General features: G+C 41.6%; 1 long non-coding RNA gene across 1 annotated transcript; it reads left to right on the top strand.

Moving 5' to 3' along the window:
- The first annotated feature begins 13,797 nt into the window (after positions 1-13,797).
- Positions 13,798-22,573, top strand: LOC105520608. The gene is made up of 4 exons (XR_001003159.1): positions 13,798-14,032; positions 15,397-15,486; positions 15,924-15,972; positions 22,421-22,573. It is a non-coding gene; the product is annotated as an uncharacterized LOC105520608 (long non-coding RNA).

Genomic DNA, 22,573 nt, shown 5'->3' with positions numbered 1-22,573 from the left:
TTTCCGTGCTGTGAGTCTCACTTGCTAAACCCATGCTCACAAAAAGGGTCAAGCTAAAATCACTTCTCTTTATATTTTGTTTCTCAACTGACACTAGGTTCTTCCTGCTGGCATAAAATGTGTTTAAAAACTATGCAACCACAGAAAATGGCTTAATCTCTCTTAGCCTCAGCTTTTTCAGGTGCGGGGAAGAAGAGGAAGAAGGAAAAGGAGGAGGGAGGGGGGAGGAGAAAAAGAAAAAGACAAGACGTGAGTCTCCCATCCAAAAGAAAAAATAAAGAGACAAACTACTCTCCATTTGACCTTGAATTTCTCTCCATTGACCTAATTGACCTATTGCTCTCCTTTTATTCACCACCAAGTTTCTTTTTTCTTTTTTTTTTTTGTTTGTTTTGTTTGTATTTGTTTTTGTTTTTGTTTTGAGATGGAGTCTCTCTCTGTTGCCCAGGCTGGAATGCAGTGGTGTGATCTCAGCTCACTGCAGCCTGTGCCTCCCAGGTTCAAGCGACTCTCCTGCCTCAGCCTCCCAAGTAGCCGGGACTACAGGCGTGTGCCACCATGCCCGGCTAATTTTTGTATTTTTAGTAGAGACGGGGTTTCACCATGTTGGTCAGGCTGGTCTCAAACTCCTGACCTCAAGTGATCTACCTGCCTCTGCCTCCCAAAGTGTTGGGATTATAGGTGTGAGCCACTGCGCCCAGCCCAAGTTTCTTAAAAGAAATGTCCTTACTAGCCATTTCCACATTGTCACTTCTGCCATTTACTTCTTAACACACTGTAATCTATCTTCTGCCTTCTTCTCCCTACCCACCCCTCAAATGCTTTTCCCATGTTCCTCATACTACCTTCTTAATCGCTATGACAAGTCAACACTTTTCTGCCCTAATTGTCCATGAATTCTCTGTAACATTTGTCAGAGTCGTCACACTTCTTTGAGATTCTCTTCTCTCATGGATTTCATTCACTAATTTCTTCTCTTGACCCTCTGGCCATACCTTCTAAGTGTTCTTATTCTCTAGGATTTAATCTCTTGATTTCACTTTTCCTCACCACATGCCTACTGTTTGTCTGTTCTTGACTATTTCCATGGTTGTGATAACCTATGTGCTGATGATTCTTACGTTTCTGCCTTCACCCCACAGGTACCTCAAGAGCCAAAAAATGGCCAGGCGCGGTGGCTCATGCCTGTAATTCCAGCACTCTGGGAGGCCCAGGCGGGTGGATCACCTGAGGTCAGGAGTTCTAGACCAGTCTGGCCAGCATGGTAAAACCCCGTCTCTACTGAAAAATACAAAAATTAGCCAGGCGTCCTGGCAGGCGCCTGTAATCCCAGTTGCTCGGGGGCCGAGGCAGGAGAACCGCTTGAACCCCAGAGGCAGAGGTTGCAGTGAACGGAGATAGCGCCATTGCACTCCAGCCTGGGGGACAAGATCGCGACTTCGTCTCAAAAAAAAAAGAAAAAGAAAAAAAAAGCCAAAAACTCATGGCCTCCTTCAAACTTTCTCTGCCACTCTGTCCTCCATCTTCCTAATCTTGATGAGTCATCTAAGCCAGAAACTTGGGAGTCATCCTTGAAAACTAGTTCTTCCACAGCCTTCAGATAAAATCAATTACCAAGTCCTGTTGTGTTTACCGTTCAAATATTTCTGAAATTCCTGCCTCCTTCCCTATACTCCCTGACTTCATCTTGGTTCAATCTTTGACTCCAGGGTGGTTTCCTATCCTCCACACTATTGCCAATTTGACCTTTCTAAAACAGTCATTTATGACACTTCCTTGCTTTGAATCCTTCAATGGCTCCCTATTGCCTCAGGAAAAATCCCAAGTAGCTTAAGTTGGTCTACCAGAAATTTTCTTCTCTGGCTCCTGCCCTCCACTTACTCCACTAAATGCACCCTTAATTTGGCGATGCTGATCCACCCACAGATCCCTGAACTCAGCAACCTGGATCCTGTCTAATGCTCTGTGCCTTTGCACATGCTGTTCCTTAGCCTTTCAACACCTTCCCTTGACCACCTGAGGTACTTCTACTCATCTGTCAAGGTTCTAGCCAGATATCATGTTCTCTGTAAGGCATTCTCAAATTGCTCTGACTCCAACATCCTGATAGATTTAGGTTATCTGATAATGCCCTGTACATAGCTCTATATTTGTGCTTGTAAGATTAGATACTGTTCTTTTGTCTATTTCCCTCACAGATAAATGAGTTTGAGGTCAGGGATTATAAGGTACTTATCTTTGTATTCCCCATACCAAGCTCATAGCATGAAATGAATTAGTGTTTACTATATAAGTTTTTAAAAGTAATGAGTACTGTAGTTCAAAAATTTTTTTAACCACCCAATTGCTGTGCTAGTTCTCAGTAACTCTACTTTCTTTGCAAGGGTTGTGTCATGAACGACTACACTATTAAGGTAACAAGTATCCTTGTGTGTGTGTGTGTTTTTTTTTTTTTTTTCCTTTTCAAAGCTCTTAAGTGCCATGTCATCCTCAAAGCAAACTTTGAGGTAAGATAACCATGTATCCATGTAAGAGGTGAGGAAATGAGGCTCAGAGACCCTAAGGGACTTACCCAAAGTTACCTATTTCTCAGTACAGTACAATACTTTATCTATTTGGCAAAGGATTTTCAAAATCATTTTCAAGAAGTCCTAGGGTTTCATGGCAAAGGAAGGAAGGACAGGCAGTCATACCCATCCCCCACACCCATATACAGACGTTTCAATCTGCATAACTCCACTCTCAGTTTATATACTTGCTTTACCATAATATTTTCTTTGGAGTGGGGTGAGAGGATGAGAAGAGAGTTTACTGCTTCTTTAAAAAATTTGAAAATCAAAACTGCATCATCTATAACTTTCAATTTAAGCCATTTAACAGGTCGAGGGATGTTTCAGCTGTATTATTTGGCTAATATTATAGAAAGATCATTTTTTGAGAATAGGCTAAAGTCAAGGGCCATGATGACAAAGAAATCTAACAATTGGGCATCTTTCTGACTCTAAGCCCTGCTTCAAGTTATCAGCCTACAGAAGTCCTGAATACTTGTCACCCTACCTCCCCTTTTATACTTACTAACAATGCCTGCCTAATGATCTCACTCTTATCAGTCCTCAGTTTAATGCTAAGCCTTAACTACTTCAGACAATGAGAATCATTGTTACAAAGACAACCCTGACTATCAGAAGGGTAAGAATGCTTAAGACAATTGGCCACAGCAACACATTTGCTATCTTGACTGTATTTAACTCTCACCAATATGCCCATGCAGAGAAATAAACAATTGGCTCTTTTAGAAAAACGAATGTCTCATGGGATTTCCCATAAGACAACTGGCTCAACAGATAACAATGTCTTAGAATTTTAGAATCTGGCACAGCAGAGCTAGAAGGGCCTTCCCAGATCATTTAGTCTGGTCTGCTCATCAGACAACATGGGGATACTGAGGGCTTGACTGGGTAAAGCTCAGGCCCTCAGTGTAGTCCCCCTTTTTTCTCAACTTAGTTTAAGCTGTGAAAGGAGAGAATAGAACAGGAAGTGAAAGACTAGAGTGTGTCATCATTTATTAGCTCCAGAGGTTCACTTTTGGAAGAGCTCTGACTTGTAGACAGCAACAGATTCAAGGCCAAGGGTAATCTGCATGGGAGAAAACTGTTTCTGTGATGACCATTCAGTTCCCAACCTCTGCCCTGTTCATCTGCTGACTGACACTCATATTAGATATTCACAGTCCCCAGAGAAACTGAATATAGCAAAAATCTTGGCAACAGTTACAATAATATGACAGGTGTGAAATGGTCATGCCAAGCACCAAGTAGTAGAAATTCAGGATTTCCTTCACCAGGGTTTCTTTGTGAATTTGTTAATCCCTTAGACTTATACTTCTTTTAGTCTTTGCCTAGCAGAAACACAACCCGTTATCATCATTTGATTGGCCTAAGCTTCAGGTTGGTCTGGTAAGGAAGGAGACAATACGGTTTCTCGTGAATATGTTGTTATTCTTCTATGAAATGTACTTCACTGATTTTGGAGTTAACCCTTCCTGTCCCATCTCATTAGGATGTCAAATTCCAGGTGTATGAACCCCCTTCACCCAAGGCTACCTAAGAGGCAAAAGCAATGAATCATGGAAGTTAATCTCATTTGTCTCCATCTGCTATATATATAGCCTCTCACTAACATCCTGATGGTGGATTCATGTTTAGGGTGAACGATTCAAGGAGGAAAGAGAGGATCAAAACTAATGACTATATCTTTAAAGTGTCACTGACACCATGTATGAAGTTATTCTTCAGCCACGAGATATCCAGTTAGGACTTCAGCTACAAAATAGTATCTATTTCTTTCCTTGACCCTTCTTTGGGAGTGGGGGTGTGAAGGGGTGAATGTGCAGTGGCTCTCTGATGTCTTAATTTGCTACCCCCTAATTACCTGGGAACTGAATCTGAAATGAAAAAACCATGCCCTGGCATTAAGGGCTACCCCAGGGTGAGTGGGTGTCCTCTTATTACCCCCGGAAGGTTTCTTGGAGCTGCGTTCTTATTTCAGCGCCCCCTCAAACTGCAAGGCAGTGCCTCTATTTTTAATGAGAAATCCAATTCTTTCTCCTGTCATTCCTTGAGTTTTTCCATGCTGCTTCACTCAAGAGGTGCACCTTGGTGGCCTGTTTGCCTTAGTAAACCGAATAAGGTTAAGGAATGACTGATGCCTAACCACCCTTCCAGACATTCACCACCCTGCCATTTAGCCTCCTCACAGAAAGGTAAAAGTCTAGTGTAAACTGATATAATGATTCATCCTCTGAGTCTCACTGAGTCTCCAGTTTTACAGATGGTCCTGAAATTGAGGTCTTTTGCAGGCTCCAGTACCCTGAAAAGTCTCCATCACTGAGTCTAGGTAAAGCAAAGCCCTTCACTAGAAATTTGAAGTCACAAAGTGAGTGATAAGTGTAAGGGGTTCACTCAAGTGTAGCACCATCAAGGTAAGAAGAAAGTCTCCATCTGTAGCTATGAGCACAGCACTTGGAACAATGGAGGTGGGCAACAAATGCCAGCCCAACGAACAACTACACATGGAAGTAACTGTATTTGGCCATACTGCCAAATTTCTCTGGTTGGAAGGATCAATGAGTAAGTTTTCTTGTGTTTTTGGAGGAGGGAGTAACAGAAAAGAAGAGAACATGAGTCTACAAGATCATTGGGAGGCTGGGTTTAAAGTAAGCTGAGGTTTGAGTTCTCTGGGTTTTGTTTGATAATTTTTTGCTTTGTTCTGTTTGTGTTATCAGATGGCAGGGTTCTCTCATGATTTTTTCATCCCCCTAATTAAAAACTTTTAAAGATTTCCTTTTGCACAGAAGTGTCAGATTAATCCTTCAGTTGGCTACTAATATTGCCTCATCTCCCTTGGATTTATTCACAAATTTTTGTGGAGAGACTAACACAATATGCCAGGCACTGTGCTAAATACACAGATACATGGTGAAGAAGAAACATAGCTCCTGCCCTCAGAGGGCTGATATTCTGGCAGGGGAGACAAACTTAGATAGAGACATTTAAGAAGTGACCAGAAGGAAAAGTAAGATAGAAAGAAGCAAGAAGGACCAGGAAGGCAAAGGAGAAGGAAGATGTTAGAGGTAGGAGAGTTTGCAAGAGGGAAGCGATGTTACAGATTTGCATTTGCCAAAAAATTCCAGCTGCGGAGTGGAGAACAAATTGTAGGGAGACATGAGTAGGTCATCAGGTGAAAACAGTGATGTCTTAGAAAGGGGAACGTAATGGGTGCTACGGGAACATAAAGCAAGAGTACTTAATCTGGCCCTGGAGATCAGGGAAGGCCTCCCTGAGGAAGTGACATTTAAGTGAGTTTTGAAGACTGGGTTAACTGTGGTGAGGAACATGATGGGGTGAAGACTGAAGAGAGTCTGTGTCATACTAACCTTCTGCCTTCACGAAGGCAGGCCTCATTGTCACTAACAATTTGGTCCTAGCCTGGAATGCCTGGTATCTTTTTTTCCCCAGCCAAATCATGTCTATCTTTCTACAGCCCTCTCAAACCCCATTTTCTCTGATGATGACCAGATATAACTACTCTTGTTTCTAAACTCTTATTCTATGTCTGTCACTTAGCATTTAAAGTCATACTATTTGGTATTGTGACCTAAGGTTACATGTTTCCAAACTTCTTGTAAGTTCCTTGAATTTACAAGGTGTCTTCTATTACTTTGGCATCACCCAGAATACCTAGCCCAGTGATAGGCACATGAGGTATTCAATGAAAGAATGAATGAGTGAGGCACTAGAGTCCCTGCAAGCCTCCTTTGGTAGTTCACTATTATCTGTGAAGCTGACAAGGAAACGGGTCTGCTTTCCCTATAAGATTTGCACTAAGTACTTGGATCCACAGACCTAAGATCTGAAATTGACAGCTCCTTCCCTCTGGTCATTGATTCTCATCCCCTTGCAATCCTGCTCCCCACCACCACCTTCTATTGTTTCTTCTGTCTTCTGGTTCTCAGCCAGGATGAGAAAATGGTCTAGCTGTCCTCAGAGACTTACGCCAGCCTGGACTGCTCTGCAGTGCCATGAAGGGCCAGGACTTTTGTTTACAGCTGGGAGCATGGTGAGGTGGTGAGCACAGCTGACAGCCCCACTCTGGAGCAAACATCAATCTTCCTCTGTCCTCTCGGCCAAGTTTCACAGACCAGCTCTATTGGAAGCTGGCTGTACCGGCCTGGGTCTCATTGACGTCCCACCCAGAACTCTGGCCTGGGAGCAGCGGGGTGAATCTCAGCTTTGTACCTTTTAGGAACCGCCCTTGCTCCCTTCTCTGTCCCCAGTTTCAAACCATTTTATCTCAACCTCAGGACCTTGAGAGAACATGTGCTCTGATTTCCCCATGCCCTAAACAGTGCGCCACCTCCCCAACCATATCTGCTCACTCCCAGCAGTGTACAAACCCGTCATTTGCTCAGTCACACAGTGAAAACACAAGAAAGAAAGAACCAAACTACACAGTTTTCAACGGGTACTCTATGGAACCTGCCTTTCCAAGCAGGTTCAAGTTGGACCTGGAACGGTCAGGTCCCAAGTCCTCGAAAGAGCGTGTGTGTGTGTGTGCGTGCGCGCCTTCAGGCAGCTTTCCCAATGTTTTATTTTTGTTGTTGTTGCTGATTTTTGTGTATGGTGAGAGATAGGGATCTACTTCACTGTTTTTAAAACTGCAGGTCAGCTGGGCGTGATAGCTCATGCCTGTAATCCCAGCTCTTTGAGAGGCCAAGGCGGGCAGATCACCTGAAGTCAGGAGTTCGAGACCAGCCTGCCCAACATGGCAAAACCCCATCTCTACTAAAAATACAAAAAGTTAGCTGGGTGTGGTGGCGGGCGCCTGTGACCCGAGCTACTTTGGGGGCTGAGGAAGGAGAATCACTTGAACCCAGGAGGCGAAGGTTGCAGTGAGCTGAGATCGCGCCACTGCACTCTAGCCTGGGTGTCAAGAGTGAAACTCTGTGTCAAAAACAAAAAACAAAACATCAAGATAAAACAAAAACCTGCAAGTCAGATGGGGCCCGGAGCCTTCCAAGAATACCCTGAGGTCCTGAGGGCCTCTTTGCCCCATATTCTGCTCCCTAGTGTCCTCTGTCTTTAGCAGCTTTGTCCTCTCCAGCACTCACCTGGGGTGATAATGAAGCCCCATTACACTCCTAGTTCCATCTCCTGCCCCAAGATTCCCTTTGCCTGTGTTTCTCTTCCTGCTGGCTAACAGTTTTTGCCAATTAGCTGAGGTCTGTTTCCATGGTTTTCAAGCTCCCTCCACTCTCAGTCGCCCAAGTGATATACTTCTTTCACCAACAGTGGTTCATTACAGCAAGGCTTATTTGTGGGGTTTGGTGGAGGGAGACTGCAGGCAGGAGGATATTTCCCTTCTAGAAGACCTAGTTAGAATTTTTGGCAAAGGGGCTTTTTCAATCTAAAATGCCCCCCTCCCCAGATTTTTACAGGGTATGTCTCTACTAAAGGCTGTGCATTCTACCCAACTCCTTGGTTAATAAGTCCTCTTCTAAAGAGAAACCCATGTGCGTTCTCTTCCCCAGGACTGATGAAGCACTTAAAACATTTTTTGTCTTTTCAAATGTTTTATTATGGAAAACTTCAAAAATACACAAAAGTAGGAAAAATAGTATAATGAACTCCCACATAACAAGCATTAAGCTTCAACAATTTAGATGTGGCACTGTACTACTGGTTTGTCCTCTTTGATATGACAGCTTATATTTTCAAAAGGCATAGCTTTTATCATTCCCAGTGTAATGGGGACTGTAGGTGGAGGTTAGAAGCATAAGCAAATTTAACTCTGGAAAAATGACTCAAGACATCCTCTTGAGGCAGTGCTCAGATTGTAGGACTCAGCATACACTGGAAGAAAAGCAGTCCTCGTTTCTGTGGGTTGGTGTGTAGCACGGATGACTTTACATGATCATTCCAAGTGAAGTCTGTGGCTCAGGAAACCACACATTCTGGTAAATTGTATGCTAAACTATTAACTCAGGAAGGGGACAACAAGGAATTATGTGTGAGTCTGGCATCCCAAGGTCACCCAAGGACATTACTGATTAGGTTCAGGATCTCAGTGTTTTGGGTCATTTGAAGAAGTAATCTCTTTCTGTCAAATGGGTGGGTCAGTCTCAGGGTGCGGATTTGTCATAGGAGGAGAGAGGAGAGAGGAACTAGAAGAGGATGGATACCCCTAAAAGGATAAAACTTTCCCATGACTATTTTCATCTTTGCCCTGGTCTCACAGACTAGCAAACTAGGTTGACTCAGACTACATTTCTGGACTGGCTTTACAGAATTCCTGTGGAATGAGGCCGGTATAAATAGATAGAAAAACATCCTTATTAAAGAAATACCATTTGCTTAGCTGAAATATTAGGTTTTATTTTTAATCTTTACATTAATCAAATGTTCTTCAAAAAAATCCAATAAGCTAGTCAGAACCAAAATTTTAAAATATCAAATTAACCTCAGAATAGACCAATTTTATCTACTACCCAGAAACCATGGGAAAACACTGGTGTCTCTCTCCACCCTCCAGAACAGACTGACTACTACCTTCCAGACTTAGGAAGGCTCTTAGTCATGACGTAAGTCATGAGGTAAGACAGGGCCAGGAGAAAATGTTGGGCAGGTTGCACCCTCCCCAAGGGTGTCCAACTAATAAGGTAGAGTCCAGGCTGAAATTAATTCTTCAGCTGCTCTGGTGAGGTTGCAACAGCCTACAGAAAGAAAAGTTATTTTTTCTCACTGTTCCACTGGAATGGGCCCTTCTCTGCAATTTGTCTGCCCCCAGGTGGCATGCTTTTCTAATTAGCTCAAAAGCAATGTTATGAGCTAATGGTGGCCTTGAAAATTAACACACGGTTCTCGGATCCATTGCCTGTCCTTTGAAGGCTGGGACCATAAATATTCTCTGTCTGGCCTTGGGCCTTGGAGCCAAACATTGACCTAAGCTATTTTTCCATTCCAGTTGAAACAGACTGTGAAGACAGCAGTTCAGCTATACATTCAAAAGAGGAGTAATTCCCATTTTCTGAGAACCCACTAGTAAGTGGAGGTCGCAGGGGAGAATACAAATTTGAGGCAGTACCATGACATAATGGGAAAAAGCCTGGGCTTGGTCTGCCATTTACTTGCTGAGTGAGTGTTTAACTTCTCTGGGCTTCAGTGAGGATTCGCTAAGATAACAGATGTAAAAAGCTGGGCACAGTGCTGTGTGGCACACAAGAGGCATTCAGTTCCTATGCCTTTTTCTGCTACCACACTGACTCCAAAGTTAATTCACACTGTTCACATGCTTGGCCTTGAAACCTCACTCAGTAGAGTAAAGCATAAGGATGGGTATACTAGACAGAATGTTAGAGCAAGAGTCAGGAGATGTGGGTCCCAGTGCCAGACATATCCCCTATCACAGTACCTTGGGTAAGTTACTTCCCTCTCCTGACCCCATCAGTAAAACAGGAGAACACCCCTAGCTCTGATGCTGAAAGAAAAAAGCAGACAACATCACTTTTCTTGGGCATCTGCCATGAGATATGTGCCATGTTAGGCCCCTTTACATACCGTATATCCTCTAAATCAGCACTGTCCAGTAGAACTTTTTGTAGTGGTGGAAATGTTCTATATCTGCACTGTCTAACATGGTAGCCACTAACTGTAAGTAGCTATTGAGCCCCTGGAATGAGACTAGTGCAACTAAGGATCCACATTTTTAAATTTCACTGCATTTAAATTTAAATAGCCACATATGACTAATGGCTACAGTATTGGATAGTGTGGCTCTAAGATTATGAAATAGAAATAGTTGTTCCTATTTAATATGTGACACTGAGGCTTAGAAAAGTTAAATAACTTAGAGTCACTTAACAAGTAAATAACTAAACCAGATTCAAAGCCAAAAAGTAGAAAGCTTAGTAAAATAATATGGGCAGATATGCCAGGAATTATCCAGGCTCCACTATTTACAAGTTATATGACCAAAGAAAAATAATTACACACTGCAGAATTCACTTTCATTATCTATAAAATGATGATGATATCACCCAATTTGCAGGCCTATTGTTGAGATTAATGGGTGTGTAGAGCGTGTGGCCCATAACAGGTTTTCAACAACTGTTTCCTCACCACCCTGATAACTTCAACACACATAGAAGAGATTTAGACATATGGCTGGGTGCAGTGGCTCACGCCTGTAATCCCAGCACTTTGGGAGGTGAGGCGGGTGGATCACCTGAGATCAGGAGTTCAAGACCAGCCTGGCCAACATGGTGAAACCCCATCTCTACTAAAAATAGAAAAATTAGCCGGGTGTGGTAGCGCATGCCTGTAATCCCAGCTACTCGGGAGGCTGAGGCGGGAGAACTGATTGAACCGGGGTTGGGGGTAGGGGGAGGGAAGGGCGGAGATTGCAGTGAGCCGAGATCGCACCACTTCACTCCGGCCTGGGTGACAAGAGCGAGACTCAGTCAAAAAAAAAAAAAAAAAGAGATTTAGACATAAATAAAAAAGGCAATTGCAGAGTAAAGAGAACATTATTTGGGGAATTAAAAAACAAGAAAGAAAACATTCAGAAGCCTTTATGTGATATCCTATTATAGAATGGAGATGAGGAAGGGTATGAGTAGGAAACACCAAAATATTTCCACTTACTTGGTTTCCTTTCCTGCACTCTTCTTGACACTCCAGTCAACATTAGCCAAAGCAGGGAACAAGTTATTTCTAATGTATTTTGAGGCTTGGAAAGACAAGTCATTATGGTTACACAACAGAGTACTATTAGGGGCTTGGGCTAGAGGCAGGTGAAGTTCAAATCCTGGTTCCCATACTTGTTGTGTGCACTAAGAAAATAATTTGACATCTCCACACATTAGTTTTTAATCTGTAAAATAGGACTGATAATATGGATGGTGTGTGAAAACATATACTGTGCATCATTTATTATTTTGCTTTACATTCTGTAGCACCCTCTAGTGGTGTGTACAAAAATATGCATTGCATTTCTACTCTGCAAAGCAGTGGTTCTCAAACTTCAGTGTGTGCTGGAATCACTGGGATAATTTGTAATAACACAGATTACCAAACCCCACCGTGCGAACTTCTGATTCATTAAGTTTGAGGTAGGACCTAAGAATGTGAATTTCTGACAATTTTTCAGGTGATGCTGATGTTTCTGGTACATCCAGGAAACACATCTTGTGAACCACTACTCTAAAAATATCCCTCTTGTGTACAGGTATATAAGATAGATAATTGAAAGGGGTATGATTTTTGTTGTTTGACTGTGATCTAGTACTGCTCATCTAATAAGGACTTGATGATGAATTAAAAAAAAATCGACGTGAAGGATATAACACAGCATCTAAAATATAGAAAGCATACAAAAAACTGAGGATCACAGAACATAAATCATTTGCCCAGGGTACTGAGACTAGTAAGTGGTGGAATGAGGTTTACAATTAAGTCTCTTTCTCTTACTCCAAAGACACAATAAAGTCTACCAATACCACTACAGAAAATAGGGTGCAAACACACATATCTGATACAAATTTCAAGAGAAAAGGAAAATCAGTTTTCAATACCAGGGTCCAAGTTTTACTGACGAGTTCTTATCTATCTTTACTAAAGGAACAGCTATCTGTATTTTCAGTTTGGGTGAGTTGCGAGCATTTGAAAAGGTGAGGAAAAAGGGTTAGGATCTTCAGCATCAGTGCTTGGGTCATTCATTAACTCTTTGATTAAACAAGGCAAGGACAAAAGAAGCGAGGGATGGAAAGGGGCTTTTTTTTTTTTCAAGGAGAAAAGGAAAGAAATGAGCAAAATTATTTGGATCTTGGGTCACAGTTCCCTGCCTACTAGTGCTATTCACAGAAGCTGATTTTATTTTTTCCTAGGAATGAACGATATCCATGATGCCTTAGATATTAGCGTTCAGCAAATCAAGAAAGGGGAGGGGGGAGGGAAACAAAATCCCAGAATCCCAGGGACCACACAGCCAATCCTTTGCTGGGATTTGGCGGCATCTAGTGGCGAACTCGAGAGGTATAAACCTTACCCACAGAACTTTCTGGAAAATTGACAGTGCGTATTTGCCTGAAGAAGGTCAGTGTGCTTGCTTGGAGATCAGGCCGCGAAGGTAAGAGCGCCCTAGTCACCATAGAAATCCGGAGTCTCTAACGAAGGGGAAGGCTGTCATAGGTAGATATTCTCATAGGAAAATTGTATTTGTGCCAAGAGAACTGCACGCAACCTTGAAGGGAGGGGGGAGGTGTGGAAGAGGGGAGGGAGGAGGATACTAGACAACTTGAAAGAAGTCTCCCTTTGGAGTTGCTAACGTGACGATGGAAGGGTTTGGCTCTGAATCATTGGAGGGCTGTGGTTTACGACGGGATTTTGGCACAGAGGAAAACGTAGGACGTGTATTTATAAAGTATTTAAATCAGCAGGGAAAGCCAAAATATTTCTGACAGTGCCCCTTTATCTCTGTTATTGTCGCCTTGCCTTAATTATTTTCCTTTTCATTAGAACATTTTCAAACAAAATACAGAAATAGAAAACAACCTGCGCACAGTAGCTAACCCCTCCCCGCAACTCCCACCCCAATCACGCACGCGGGCGCGCGCCGTGGCTCTCACCAGTCCCGACGCCAGGGGCGCACGCCTGCGCAAACACATCATCTCCAGCGCCACGAGGGCCGCTCACACAGCAACCCCAGGGCCACTCGAGCCTGCCCGCGCACTAACACACTGGCCTTAATGCCTTGCGCCCGTTGCACTCACGACCCTAACTCGCAAACACAGCAGAATCCCCCACTGCGCCTTTTTTTTCCATGTTCGGGGAGTTGCGCCACAGGCCTGGGGGCGTGGCCCCAGATTTGACCTCGCGCTTCCCCACTCGCGGGAACCTTAGCTCATTTCCGCCTATTTCCGCAGGCCACGTAGACACTTCCTCTCCCAGTGGTGGGGGGAGGGGGGAAAACACAAACCCATAATGCCTCCCTGCAGGAAAAAAAAAAAAAAAAGGAAAAGAAAAAAAAAACCCTCTGGTCAGAGGAACTCTGGGTCGTGAAATAGGCCACGTGAACATTCTGCCCTATAGACTTATGACCCACGGCTGTCACGCTTTTGGAGGGCGGGCTAAAAACCTAAGAGGGCGAACGTCATTGGCCGGAACTCGCACTAACGGAGGAAGAGGATTGGTTTGCTGTAGGCCTTAGCAGTGAAGAAGCAGGTTGCTAGCACCCGCCTTTACTGCGGCGAAGTGTCATTGCTGACGTGGGAGTGGTTGTCCAATCATTTGGTTATGGAACATTCTAAAACTTAGACAAGACGATTGTGATTGGCTGAAGGGCATACGCCCTCCTCCAGGGTGACGTGTCTGCCTATGGATATCAGTTGCCAGAGAAACCTGGCTTTACTATGGCGGTTGGAGGAACGGCAGTGATCACACGTCGGCTGCTGGGAAGATCTGGATTCTCGTTTCAGGTTTCGGGGTGGGGGTGGGGAGAAAGGGTCGATGATTTCCTCTTTTCGTCGGGTATAGACGGGATTAGCTAGTTCCTTCACAATCGGTCAGAGCTGGATTCAGATTCCTGCTCGCCAACGCCCAGCTTGGGCAAGGCTCCTGTTCTTTCTGTGTCTCGGTTTCCATGTTTGTAAAATGGTGATAATAATAGTATCTACCTCAGAGACGTGTACTGTATAATAGTGCGTATAAGGCACGTAATATGAAGCCTGGCCCCTGGAGATACTAGGTATTGTTACGGAGATAAATAATATGCGTAATAGAATGAGAAAAATTATAAATTATATAAATTCGCTAATTGTAGTGCCCTTTCTGCCATCAACTTCTTTCCTAGAATAAATTAAAGATAAAAGAGATATATCAATTTTTACCAATGAAATAATTTGCTGTTTGGGAATTGCCTCAAAATTGCAGAGATTGTAATTTTCCCATGTTGAAAAGTTAAATAAAAGGTGGGGGGGTGGAGTGCGAGAAAGAGATGGAGAACGAGAGCGAGCTGGAGATGAACCACATGCGATGAGTAGGCCTTGTTTGGATCCTGAATCGAACACACCAACTGTAAAAATATGTTTAAGACGCATCGGGAAAATTGGAACACGGATTCGATATTTGATGTTTTTTAAGGAATTGATGTCAATTTTTTTAGGCGTCACAGTAGTATTGTGGTTATGTTTTCAAATTGTCCTTTTTTGTAGAGGTATATACGAAAATATTTACGGATTAAATAATATAATGTCTGGGATTGGCTTCTAAATACATTAATGACTAGGATTTGCTTCAAAATAATCTCAGCGGTAGGGGGAAATGGGGAGGGGTATAGATGAAACAAAATTGGCCCTAAATTAATAATAGTTTTTGTTGAGTGATAGGCAGTGGGTTCCGTATATTAATCTGCTTTCCTTGGTATACGTTTAAATTTTTGTATAATAAAATACAGAAGTCAGATATTCCCGTGAGCTTGAAAAAGTCGGGGGTGGGGGGGAGCAGTGGGTGGGGTTATAGATGAAACAAGATGGCCTTCAGTTGGTAATTGTTGAAAGCTGGATGATGGATTCGTGTAGGTTTGTAATACTATTCTTTTATTTCATCCATCTGAAATTATCTTTAAGGAAAAGTTAAAAAAATTGTCAGAAATTATATAAATATACAATAAGTTAAATTTAAAAATGTAGCCACAAGAAAGGAAAAAGAAATACTTGTACATTATTTATCAGCTTTGGTGTCCTTTGTGTGTGATGAAATTGCATTGGCTGATGTAGAAGAAAGCCATATCTCATATCTTTTTATTTTATGTCCTTTCCTGTCCTTTTGTTTGACCTTCTAGGTCACCATCAGAAAAGCTAAGTTTGCTGTATAGTGAGGATCAGGAGGTCTGATCCTGATTGCAGAACCTTCCCTGATTACAGAATCTTGGGTAAGTGCCTCCTTTCTGGCCTCAGTTCTTAAACAAGAGAATACCACATAACCTTCCTAACTGTCCAGGAATATTTTGAAAATTAATAAGCTCCTATCTGGGAAAGTAGTCTAAATTCTGAGAAGGGAAGGATGGAGCTAAGTCCATTGGTAGTTCCAGTATAGAAAGTACATAAGCAACAGAGGACTGTGTAATCTTACATCCCTTGATAAAAGATATTACAGTCAATCCCCTGTAGTAGTTCCACAGTTCCATATATTACATTTTTCTTTGGAGCATCCTATATGCAGCGTAGTTTAGTGGTTAAGAGCAAATACTTCCTGAATTTAAATCCTGGCTCTGCCACTTAACTATGTGATCTTGGGCAAGATACTCACTTTATACCTAAGTTCCTCGTATATGAAACAGAGATGATAATAATAGTTCCTACTTCATAGGATTGTTGAGAGGATTACATGTAAAGTACCAGGACAGTGCATGGCACATGTAAGTATTTGCTTTAATAATAATTATGGTTCTGTTAGTCCTGATAATCTCCTGTTTTATCTACACATTTACACCTACTTCTAAAAGCAGTGGATATCTCTTTTTGGAATTGTGTAAAAATAATAATAATTAATACTCTTGGTTTCTCTCCTCGTTTTCCAGAAGCAGCAGTTACCACTAGAACTGAATTCCGAAATTATGACTTCTGGCTTGTCTTAACAATCTAGAAAGGTTTTAAGTATATTGATCATATTTATTTATGAGGAAATTTCCAGGAGCTATAATTTTAGCTAGCAGTTCAAACCAAATTTATAAATAAGCAAATCTTTCCACTGAATATTCAGTCTGCTAACAGCTTTTACATCATTCCTCCTTTGTCTCAGACTTAAAAAAATCTATTAAATGTAATGGAAATGTTTCAAGATCCAGAAGAGAAAATTGATACGAATGTAACTGATATGGTATATGTGCATTTAAAGGTTTATTCCAACAAAATGTTATTCACACTCTTTTCTGACATATGCATACACAAAAGATGTTAGCATTTGCAGTCTGATTCTCAAATGACCCATTGCTTGTGTGGAGAGATGAAGTAAGGTTTGAAGGTTTTTCAGCCTTTTGACAGCTACATATGGAGTCACTGTAATTTCCTTTTTTTTCTCCCTTCTGAAAAGTAGGTTTCAGAGGAGGGCCCTGCCCTCGTGGAAGAGATGCACTAGATTGGTAGGCACAGAATACCTTTACATGAGACCATTTAGAGAATGATTAGGGCCTAAAGGTAGGGGGTGGACTGTTGAGCCAACAGGGACTCAGAGAAAGCAAGGGTCAGGGTGACCTGAAATAGAGGGAAAAAAAATCTCACAGAGGAAGAGGACCTTGACCTGGCTCTCAGAGGATGGGTGGAACTTAAGGAGGGAATGAGCCCAGTCTGAATGGTATGTCTACAAAGTATACTATGTACAGTGATGATTAACTGAAAAACTGGGCTGACCATTTGTGAGATCCATGAATAAGAGTAGATCAGAAAGTCAGTGTGAGTTTTAAATATATATATTTTATTATAAAATGTTAATCACATAATATGTGAAGTTACTACTGATAACCTTTTCTATTGGTCCTAGTGTTTTGCTATTTAAAATAATACTACATCAAATATTCTTAGTGTAGCCATCCATTTACAAGTATTATTCAAGAGCAACATTTATGCCTTCAAGCTGTGATAATTAAATTAATACTAGTGAGAACTGTCAGATATACCACTGTGACAGAACAGATGGCCCAGAGACAGTGATACCTTTAAAAGTTAAATAATTGCTGAGTGCGGTGGCTCACGCTTGTGATCCCAGCACTTTGGGAGGCCAAGACGGGTGGATCATGAGGTCAGGAGTTCAAGACCAGCCTGGCCAAGATGGTGAAACCCCGTCTCTACTAAAAATACAGGCAGGCGCCTGTAATCCCAGCTACTCGGGAGGCTGAGGCAGAGAATTGCATGAACCCAGGAGGCGGAGGTTGCAGTGAGCCGAGATCGCGCCATTGCACTCCAGCCTAGGTGACAGCGAGACTCCGTCTCAAAAAAAGAAAAAAAAAAAAGTTAAATAACCAAAAATAATTTGGAAGAGAGTACCTTGAAAGACCCATATACCTCTGAGAATTTAGAATGTTATAAAGTGGCATTTCATACCAATGGGGAAAGGATAAACTCTTCAGTGATGAATATTAGAAAAAGTTAGTTATACATTTGAGGAAAACTATAAAAGTACCAATAATGGGTAGGAAATCACTTCTACAGTATTTTTGGAGCATTTTCCCTAAGCATGATGTAAAAGCCAAAGGTCACAAGGGAAAAAGCTGATAGATTTGTCTGTGATATTGAGAGATGTATGCACATATACATACAACAGTCTTATAGTAAGACACCATTAGACAATGGTGGTTTGGAAAACAATTTCCAACATAAAATAAAACTAATATTTAATTATTAGAAAACAATAGCAAACAACCTAGTAGAAGAGAACAAAAATATTCATGTAAGATAACGTATGTGACCAATGAATGTATGAAAAGATGATATCACACAAATTCAAATGAAACTATCTTACTACATGTTAGGTTGGGCCAAGAAAAGCCCCTCTCCTTTTTTTTTTCAAAAAGATGTTTTTCCAGTGTTCTTGAAGTCATGAAAAAATGAACTTTTATATTTTTGTTAGGAGTACAAATTAAAACAGTTCTTTGTGAGATGAATTTGGCTCTATCTCATCAAGGTTATAAATAAGCAAATCCTCTGGCTAAATAGTTCCTCTTGGAATATATCCTTCAGAGGTACTTAATGCTCTAATATTTTTTTTTTTTTTTTTTTTGAGACGGAGTCTCGCTCTGTCGCCCAGGCTGGAGTGCAGTGGCCGGATCTCAGCTCACTGCAAGCTCCGCCTCCCGGGTTTACGCCATTCTCCTGCCTCAGCCTCCCAAGTAGCTGGGACTACAGGCGCCCACCACTTCGCCCGGCTAGTTTTTTGTATTTTTTAGTAGAGACGGGGTTTCACCATTTTAGCCAGGATGGTCTCGATCTCCCGACCTCGTGATCCGCCCGTCTCGGCCTCCCAAAGTGCTGGGATTACAGGCTTGAGCCACCGCGCCCGGCCAATGCTCTAATATTTGTATACGCTGATGTGCATTGCAGTATTTTTGTGATAATGAAATATTGGGAAAAGCCTAAATGTTCAGAGACTGGTTATAGTACATAACAGATTAAAGAATGTGTTATGACTATTAAAAAGAAAAGGTAGGTATGTACTGACATGGAAAGATGCCCATGATAAGTGAGCAAGGCAAGGTGCAGAGCAGTATGCATCTCACATTTGTCAAAACAAATAAATGCATGCTATATATTCACATGCCTATGTGTATAATGTACACATTGAGTCTTTAAAGTTACATTTTATGTGAATGTGTACATGAAAAGATTTGAAGGCATACATGCTCATTCAGAGGATACTCCTAGGATTGGGGTGGGAGAGGGGTAGGTGATAAGGGAAGAATGTTCACATTTTATATAATTTGTTATCTATAGGTATATAAAGGAAATATAAATGGTACCACAAGATCTAATTCATTGAGACGAACGAAGATTGTCAGTCCATAAGTTACAAACTACTGGATGGATTAAGGAGTTAAAATATAAAAGAAATCTATCAAAATATTTGTTCTTAATTTTTAAACTTAAAAATGAAAGGAAAAAAAGTATTTTAAAATGATCCCCAGTGCTGGCCAGAGCGTGAGGCATAGTAAATATTTTTACACACTGTTTGTAGGATTAGAAATTGGCACAACTTGTGCAGAGGGAGTAATTTGGCAATGTACTGAGAGTGTTCTATCTCTTGACTCACTAAGCCCACTTCTGAGAGTCTTAAAGGAATAATAGGAAGCAAAAGTAAAAAATGTTTACACAAAATGTTTTTATTGATTATTAAAGAATATATTGGTGGGAGGTGTGCACTGGATATTTCCAGGGAAGGAGTGGCTAAGTAAATTAAGGTATGCTCATTTGACGGAATATCTTTATATGACTCAAAATGGATGCATATTATAACCTTAACATGGGAAGATTATTGGTTATCATAGTAAAGTTTTTAAAAGGAAAAATCTAAGCTTTGATAGCCATTATGAGCTCACCTCTGTTTAAATGTATTATTTATACAGAGATTAAACTGTTGTAAAATTAAAGATAGAAAGCTAAGACAAACATTAGTACAAAAGTGTTTTCTGAATTTCTGGTTTACCCTAGAGCTGATCTGTAGGGAACAGGTGGGAAAATAGTTGATGACTGTTGTCCCTAATTTGTGCCCCCATTTTCTCCATGTGTTGAGTCACAGCTCCCTCCACCCCTATTCACAATTATATACCCACCAGGGACCAGTCTGACTTCCAGAATGGTTTTTGTGCAGCTTGGCTCTACTTAATGTGTTTTACACAGTCTGGTTGGCACTAGGTCACGTTGCTTTCTTTAGGTGATATTTTCACTATCATCCTTTTGTTTTATGGAACCTCTGCACTATGAGCCCCAAGATGGGCTTTCTGGATTTACTCATGCAGGTTGAGTATCCCTAATCTGAAATGCTCCAAAATCTGGAACTTTCTGAGTGCCAACATGCCACTAGTAGATGATTCCACATCTGACCTCATGTGACAGATGAAAAAGAATGTTTAAAATACTAGATAAAATTACCTTCAGACTATGTGTATAAGGTGTATATGAAACAAATGAATTTCCTGTTTACACTGGGGTCCCATCCCCAAGATATTCTCATGCATATGCAAATATTCCAATATCTGAAACACTTCTCATCCCAAGCATTTTGGATAAGGAATACTCAACCTGTAGTAACAATTCTCAGAAGTCTTCAGATACTGTATCTGCTCTGTCCTGGTCACAAAGCAATTCTTTTAGAAACATTATTCTAGAAGCATGATAGCTTACAATTTAATGCCATGATACACTGGCCACTATCACCACTGTCTGATCCTTCACAGGATGTGTCTCCGTGTCCCTCTCAGCCAGAAAGTCTGATTCCCACAGGGATCAGTCTCCATATTTACAAATTTTGATGCTTTCTGAAGACTGACTTTACCCTTGAATTTCTGCTCAAAGCTTTGTGCTCTTTCAGTTAGAGGATATTGTTTGCTTAGTGAAAGTACTAGCATCCAGGCCTCTCTTCCCAATAACTGGCTTTCCTGATTCAGGGATCTAGTCTTCAAGCATGCATGCATATTTATTTATTTATTTATTTATTTGACAGAGTCTCACTGTCACCCAGGCTGGAGTGTAGTGGCACAATCTCCTGGCTCACTGCAACCTCCACCTTACAGGTTCAAGCGATTCTCCTGCCTCAGTCTCCCAAGTAGCTGGGATTATAGGTGTGCACCACTATGGCTGGCTAATTTTTGTATTTTTAGTAGGGACGAGGTTTCACCATGTTGGCCAGGCTGGTCTTGAACTTCTGACCTCAAGAGATCTGCCCACCTCAGCCACCCAAAATGCTGGGATTACAGGCTTGAGCCACCGTGCCCGGCCTTCTTTTCTTTTAAGATGGAGTCTCACCCTATCAGGCTGGAGTGCAATGGTGCAACATGTTGGCCAGGCTGGTCTTGAACTTCTGACCTCAAGAGATCTGCCCACCTCAGCCACCCAAAATGCTGGGATTACAGGCTTGAGCCACCGTGCCCGGCCTTCTTTTCTTTTCTTTTCTTTTTTTGCCCACAGGTGCTACTACCAAACATTTCTTATCTCTGATTTTCTTCTCTGAGCCTCCCTGATGCCTGCCTACACAGTGTTAACGGCTACAGAATGGTTGATGGGCTTTTTCTTTGGGTAAAAGTTGTAGTTACTAGAGAAACCTGGTTTAAGGCTGGTCTACCATCATCCCTTTCTCAGAGGTTACCCTGATTTTAACAGGCTAGTATTTATCTGTCTAGATATTTCCATGCACATTTATAGACATCTGTTTAAAACACACACACAAATGAGAGCACACTCTTCCCAAAAACTATTTCACACTAATGTTTATTTCTCTACCTGTACTATCTTTTTTTCTTTTTTTGGAGATAGAGTCTCTGTCGCCCAGACTAGAGTGCAGTGGTGTGATCTCAGCTCGCTGCAACCTCCGCCTCTCGGGTTCAAGCGATTCTCCTGCCTCAGTCTCCTAAGTAGCTGAGACTACAGGCATGCGCCACCATGCCCAGCTACTTTTTTTGTTTTTTGTATTTTTAGTAGAGACGGGGTTTCACTACGTTGCCCAGGCTGGTCTCAAACTCCTGACCTCATGATCTGCTTGCCTCGGCCTCGCAAAGTGCTGGGATCACAGGTGTGAGCCACCGCGCTCGGCCTTATCTGTCTCTTTATGATCGTATTGCATTTGGGATCCTATAGTATTATGCCATCTGCCTGTTTACCTAGTAATATATATTGAACATCTTTCCATGTCAGTACACGGATCTCTGCTTAATTCATTTGAATGTTCTTCTGTAGTATTCATACATAATTTATGTTATCATTTTCCTATTGAAGAATAGGTAGGTGTTTTCCAGTTCTTCACTATTGCAAACACCACTACATTGAACATCTTTGTATCCATGTACAAATACTCTGGCAAGGTACTGTGCTAGCTGTTCAGCCTCATCACCTTTATGAAATTCTCACAGGAGCCTGTGAAGGCTATGGGTAATTTGCCACATTCCACAGATGAGAAAAAGAGGCTAAGAGAGCTTACATGTCTTGCCTGAGGTCTCACAACTCATAAATGATGGAGCCTCATTGAAGTAAAGGTCTGTCTGACAGCAGAACTCAAGTATTTTCTCTGATACCATGATTTACAGTTGCAGTATATGATTAATATATGTGTTTAAACATATAAACCACATGTTTATAAATTACTCATTTTTTTCTTTTCCTTAGATGATTTCACAAAAGTTCATCTTCATTGCAGATACCTGCCTTTCTTTCTAGGTTGTATCTCCCACTTCACCCTTCTAGACCATCCCAGAAGATCTATAAGATTTCATCTGGGAAATCACTAGGAGTTCTTGGAAGGGAAAGAAGGAAGATTGT

This window comes from Colobus angolensis, unplaced genomic scaffold (genome assembly GCF_000951035.1).
Source record: "Colobus angolensis palliatus isolate OR3802 unplaced genomic scaffold, Cang.pa_1.0 Scaffold382, whole genome shotgun sequence".
NCBI lineage: Eukaryota > Metazoa > Chordata > Mammalia > Primates > Cercopithecidae > Colobus > Colobus angolensis.
This window is presented reverse-complemented; position numbering and strand designations above follow the sequence as displayed.